Source organism: Chanodichthys erythropterus, chromosome 13 (assembly GCF_024489055.1).
Source record: "Chanodichthys erythropterus isolate Z2021 chromosome 13, ASM2448905v1, whole genome shotgun sequence".
Classification (NCBI taxonomy): Eukaryota; Metazoa; Chordata; class Actinopteri; order Cypriniformes; family Xenocyprididae; genus Chanodichthys; species Chanodichthys erythropterus.
In genome coordinates, this window is record NC_090233.1 from 768,811 (window position 1) to 775,970 (window position 7,160).

Here is a 7,160-nt window from a genome sequence, read left to right on the forward strand (position 1 = left end):
GCTTGGTGTAAATTGGATAAACCCTGTAGGAGTAGTAGTATAAAATTCATAGCCTGTTTTTTCAAAAAATTAACATTCAAACCAAAATAGCTGACTTCCTGTTGGTCGGAGCTAATGAATGTAAATTAGAAAATTGTCCGGCTTGATGAGAATAATATGTGTACCGAGTTTGGTGACTGTAGGAAAAACTAACCCCCACTTTTGTCAAAAGGTGGCGCTACTGAGCCCCTCCACCACGCCCATTTCTATGGCTTTGTCCATGTCTACTGGTTGACAATATTGATGTGTGTGTCGAGTTTCATGCAATTTGAAGCATGTTAAGAGCCTCAAAAACACTCAAGAATATTATTACAGTTTGACCTGTTGCCATGGCAACAATATTTCAAATATCAAAAATCCTGTCATAGGTCTACATCTGCTGTGTATTGACATTACACTGATGAAGTTTGAAGCAAATCAGGTAAAAATAAGAGGGTGATCTCAAAGCATTTTAAAAGTGATACACTTCTTGCTGCCATTTGGTGGCGCTATAACTTTGACTCACAATAGTTACATCCATGTGATCAGACTACTACAACCAACACACTCCTGAAGTTTCATAAACATCAATCAATGTATGCAGAAGTTATAACACATTTCCTGTTTCCCTTTTCTCGCCATAAATTCGTTGCCTCGCCACGGCCAAACCGTTTGAGATATCCAAAATCCGTTTGCAATTAAACAACTTCAATGTGTTCGCAACAAGTTAAAAAAAGCTTGGTGTAAATTGGATAAACCCTGTAGGAGTAGTAGTATAAAATTCATAGCCTGTTTTTTCAAAAAATTAACATTCAAACCAAAATAGCTGACTTCCTGTTGGTCGGAGCTAATGAATGTAAATTAGAAAATTGTCCGGCTTGATGAGAATAATATGTGTACCGAGTTTGGTGACTGTAGGAAAAACTAACCCCCCCACTTTTGTCAAAAGGTGGCGCTACTGAGCCCCTCCACCACGCCCATTTCTATGGCTTTGTCCATGTCTACTGGTTGACAATATTGATGTGTGTGTCGAGTTTCATGCAATTTGAAGCATGTTAAGAGCCTCAAAAACACTCAAGAATATTATTACAGTTTGACCTGTTGCCATGGCAACAATATTTCAAATATCAAAAATCCTGTCATAGGTCTACATCTGCTGTGTATTGACATTACACTGATGAAGTTTGAAGCAAATCAGGTAAAAATAAGAGGGTGATCTCAAAACATTTCAAAAAGTGATACACTTCCTGCTGCCAGTTGGTGGCGCTATAACTTTGACTCACAATAGTCACATCCATGTGATCAGACTCCTATAATGAACACACTCGTGAAGTTTCATAAAGATCAATATATGTATTAAGACGTTATAACACATTTCCTGTTTCCTTTTTCTCGCCATAAATTCGTTGCCTCGCCACGGCCAAACCGTTCGAGATATCAAAAATCCCCTGGCAATTTTTAATCATCAGTGTCTTGACTTCATGCTGACCGAGTTTGGTGCTGATCGGATTAATCGTCTAGGAGGAGTATATCAAATTCCAGAGCATGCGTTTTTCAAACAACCCTTAATAGCTGACTTCCTGTTGGCGTGGCGATTAACTTAGAGCGCGAAAGTTGTTCGGCCCGATGAGGTCTATATGTGTACCGAGTTTCATACTAATACGTGCAAGCATGTTTAATATATGGACCAAATTTTCAGACTTTTTTCAAGGGGGCGCTGTCGAGCCCCCCTGCCACGCCCGGGTACCAGCCTCTCCGGCGTCCTAATGGCCGCGGATTCCAATGTGTGTGCCAATTTTCAAGAGTTTTTGAGCATGTTAAGGCCCCCAAAAAGCCCCGGAAGACGGAAAAAAAAAAAAAAAAAAAAAAATAATAATAATAATAATCCTTAGAAGAACAAGAGGGCCCTGCGCGAATTTTCGCTTGGGCCCTAATAATCCTTAGAAGAACAAGAGGGCCCTGCGCGAATTTTCGCTTGGGCCCTAATAATCCTTAGAAGAACAAGAGGGCCCTGCGCGAATTTTCGCTTGGGCCCTAATAATAATAAATATAGCTGCGAGCAGCGATGGCGGGCCCAAGCCCGGTGGCACCGCCACCCCGGTGGCTTCAGGGCAACTGTGCACAGCGGGCAATAGGCACTTAAAACGGTTAAACATCAAAGGACTATGTCAAATTCACTCCACATTTACTGCACTACAAGGTGCCGTTATAGAGCCCCTCCTCCCTGCCCATTTTCAAAGGATTACATGTGCCAAGTTTTAACATTATTCTGATGAATTTTGAAGCAAATCAGGTAAAAATAAGAGGGTGATCTCAATGTATGCTGAAAGTGACACATTTTCTGCTTCCAGTTGGTGGCGCTATGACTTTGAATCACAATAGTCAAATCCATGTGATCAGCCTTGTACAAAGAAGACTAAGCCAAAGTTTCATCAAAATCAATTAATGTATGCAGAAGTTATAACACTTTGTTTCCCTTTTCTTGCCATAAATTCGTTGCCTCGCCACGGCCAAACCGTTTGAGATATCCAAAATCCGTTTGCAATTAAACAACTTCAATGTGTTAGCAACAAGTTAAAAAAAGCTTGGTGTAAATTGGATAAACCCTGTAGGAGTAGTAGTATAAAATTCATAGCCTGTTTTTTCAAAAAATTAACATTCAAACCAAAATAGCTGACTTCCTGTTGGTCGGAGCTAATGAATGTAAATTAGAAAATTGTCCGGCTTGATGAGAATAATATGTGTACCGAGTTTGGTGACTGTAGGAAAAACTAACCCCCACTTTTGTCAAAAGGTGGCGCTACTGAGCCCCTCCACCACGCCCATTTCTATGGCTTTGTCCATGTCTACTGTTTGACAATATTGATGTGTGTGTCGAGTTTCATGCAATTTGAAGCATGTTAAGAGCCTCAAAAACACTCAAGAATATTATTACAGTTTGACCTGTTGCCATGGCAACAATATTTCAAATATCAAAAATCCTGTCATAGGTCTACATCTGCTGTGTATTGACATTACACTGATGAAGTTTGAAGCAAATCAGGTAAAAATAAGAGGGTGATCTCAAAACATTTCAAAAAGTGATACACTTCCTGCTGCCAGTTGGTGGCGCTATAACTTTGACTCACAATAGTCACATCCATGTGATCAGACTCCTATAACGAACACACTCGTGAAGTTTCATAAAGATCAATATATGTATTAAGACGTTATAACACATTTCCTGTTTCCTTCTTCTCGCCATAAATTCGTTGCCTCGCCACGGCCAAACCGTTCGAGATATCAAAAATCCCCTGGCAATTTTTAATCATCAGTGTCTTGACTTCATGCTGACCGAGTTTGGTGGCGATCGGATTAATCGTCTAGGAGGAGTATATCAAATTCCAGAGCATGCGTTTTTCAAACAACCCTTAATAGCTGACTTCCTGTTGGCGTGGCGATTAACTTAGAGCGCGAAAGTTGTTCGGCCCGATGAGGTCTATATGTGTACCGAGTTTCATACTAATACGTGCAAGCATGTTTAATATATGGACCAAATTTTCAGACTTTTTTCAAGGGGGCGCTGTCGAGCCCCCCTGCCACGCCCGGGTACCAGCCTCTCCGGCGTCCTAATGGCCGCGGATTCCAATGTGTGTGCCAATTTTCAAGAGTTTTTGAGCATGTTAAGGCCCCCAAAAAGCCCCGGAAGACGGAAAAAAAAAAAATAAAAAAAAATAAAAAATAAAAAATATAGCTGCGAGCAGCGATGGCGGGCCCAAGCCCGGTGGCACCGCCACCCTGGTGGCTTCAGGGCAACTGTGCACAGCGGGCAATAGGCACTTAAAACGGTTAAACATCAAAGGACTATGTCAAATTCACTCCACATTTACTGCACTACAAGGTGCCGCTATAGAGCCCCTCCTCCCTGCCCATTTTCAAAGGATTACATGTGCCAAGTTTTAACATTATTCTGATGAATTTTGAAGCAAATCAGGTAAAAATAAGAGGGTGATCTCAATGTATGCTGAAAGTGACACATTTTCTGCTTCCAGTTGGTGGCGCTATGACTTTGAATCACAATAGTCAAATCCATGTGATCAGCCTTGTACAACGAAGACTAAGCCAAAGTTTCATCAAAATCAATTAATGTATGCAGAAGTTATAACACTTTGTTTCCCTTTTCTTGCCATAAATTCGTTGCCTCGCCACGGCCAAACCGTTTGAGACATCCAAAATCCGTTTGCAATTAAACAACTTCAATGTGTTAGCAACAAGTTAAAAAAAGCTTGGTGTAAATTGGATAAACCCTGTAGGAGTAGTAGTATAAAATTCATAGCCTGTTTTTTCAAAAAATTAACATTCAAACCAAAATAGCTGACTTCCTGTTGGTCGGAGCTAATGAATGTAAATTAGAAAATTGTCCGGCTTGATGAGAATAATATGTGTACCGAGTTTGGTGACTGTAGGAAAAACTAACCCCCCCCACTTTTGTCAAAAGGTGGCGCTACTGAGCCCCTCCACCACGCCCATTTCTATGGCTTTGTCCATGTCTACTGGTTGACAATATTGATGTGTGTGTCGAGTTTCATGCAATTTGAAGCATGTTAAGAGCCTCAAAAACACTCAAGAATATTATTACAGTTTGACCTGTTGCCATGGCAACAATATTTCAAATATCAAAAATCCTGTCATAGGTCTACATCTGCTGTGTATTGACATTACACTGATGAAGTTTGAAGCAAATCAGGTAAAAATAAGAGGGTGATCTCAAAGCATTTTAAAAGTGATACACTTCTTGCTGCCATTTGGTGGCGCTATAACTTTGACTCACAATAGTTACATCCATGTGATCAGACTACTACAACCAACACACACCTGAAGTTTCATAAACATCAATCAATGTATGCAGAAGTTATAACACATTTCCTGTTTCCCTTTTCTCGCCATAAATTCGTTGCCTCGCCACGGCCAAACCGTTTGAGATATCCAAAATCCGTTTGCAATTAAACAACTTCAATGTGTTCGCAACAAGTTAAAAAAAGCTTGGTGTAAATTGGATAAACCCTGTAGGAGTAGTAGTATAAAATTCATAGCCTGTTTTTTCAAAAAATTAACATTCAAACCAAAATAGCTGACTTCCTGTTGGTCGGAGCTAATGAATGTAAATTAGAAAATTGTCCGGCTTGATGAGAATAATATGTGTACCGAGTTTGGTGACTGTAGGGAAAACTAACCCCCCCACTTTTGTCAAAAGGTGGCGCTACTGAGCCCCTCCACCACGCCCATTTCTATGGCTTTGTCCATGTCTACTGGTTGACAATATTGATGTGTGTGTCGAGTTTCATGCAATTTGAAGCATGTTAAGAGCCTCAAAAACACTCAAGAATATTATTACAGTTTGACCTGTTGCCATGGCAACAATATTTCAAATATCAAAAATCCTGTCATAGGTCTACATCTGCTGTGTATTGACATTACACTGATGAAGTTTGAAGCAAATCAGGTAAAAATAAGAGGGTGATCTCAAAACATTTCAAAAAGTGATACACTTCCTGCTGCCAGTTGGTGGCGCTATAACTTTGACTCACAATAGTCACATCCATGTGATCAGACTCCTATAACGAACACACTCGTGAAGTTTCATAAAGATCAATATATGTATTAAGACGTTATAACACATTTCCTGTTTCCTTTTTCTCGCCATAAATTCGTTGCCTCGCCACGGCCAAACCGTTCGAGATATCAAAAATCCCCTGGCAATTTTTAATCATCAGTGTCTTGACTTCATGCTGACCGAGTTTGGTGGCGATCGGATTAATCGTCTAGGAGGAGTATATCAAATTCCAGAGCATGCGTTTTTCAAACAACCCTTAATAGCTGACTTCCTGTTGGCGTGGCGATTAACTTAGAGCGCGAAAGTTGTTCGGCCCGATGAGGTCTATATGTGTACCGAGTTTCATACTAATACGTGCAAGCATGTTTAATATATGGACCAAATTTTCAGACTTTTTTCAAGGGGGCGCTGTCGAGCCCCTGCCCCGCCCGGGTACCAGCCTCTCCGGCGTCCTAATGGCCGCGGATTCCAATGTGTGTGCCAATTTTCAAGAGTTTTTGAGCATGTTAAGGCCCCCAAAAAGCCCCGGAAGACGGAAAAAATAATAAAAAAAAAAAAAATAAATAATAATAAATATAGCTGCGAGCAGCGATGGCGGGCCCAAGCCCGGTGGCACCGCCACCCCGGTGGCTTCAGGGCAACTGTGCACAGCGGGCAATAGGCACTTAAAACGGTTAAACATCAAAGGACTATGTCAAATTCACTCCACATTTACTGCACTACAAGGTGCCGCTATAGAGCCCCTCCTCCCTGCCCATTTTCAAAGGATTACATGTGCCAAGTTTTAACATTATTCTGATGAATTTTGAAGCAAATCAGGTAAAAATAAGAGGGTGATCTCAATGTATGCTGAAAGTGACACATTTTCTGCTTCCAGTTGGTGGCGCTATGACTTTGAATCACAATAGTCAAATCCATGTGATCAGCCTTGTACAACGAAGACTAAGCCAAAGTTTCATCAAAATCAATTAATGTATGCAGAAGTTATAACACTTTGTTTCCCTTTTCTTGCCATAAATTCGTTGCCTCGCCACTGCCAAACCGTTTGAGATATCCAAAATCCGTTTGCAATTAAACAACTTCAATGTGTTAGCAACAAGTTAAAAAAGCTTGGTGTAAATTGGATAAACCCTGTAGGAGTAGTAGTATAAAATTCATAGCCTGTTTTTTCAAAAAATTAACATTCAAACAAAAATAGCCGACTTCCTGTTGGTCGGAGCTAATGAATGTAAATTAGAAAATTGTCCGGCTTGATGAGATCAATATATGTACCGAGTTTGGTGACTGTAGGAAAAACTAACCCCCACTTTTGTCAAAAGGTGGCGCTACTGAGCCCCTCCACCACGCCCATTTCTATGGCTTTGTCCATGTCTACTGGTTGACAATATTGATGTGTGTGTCGAGTTTCAGGCAATTTGAAGCATGTTAAGAGCCTCAAAAACACTCAAGAATATTATTACAGTTTACCTGTTGCCATGGCAACAATATTTCAAATATCAAAAATCCTGTCATAGGTCTACATCTGCTGTGTATTGACATTACACTGATG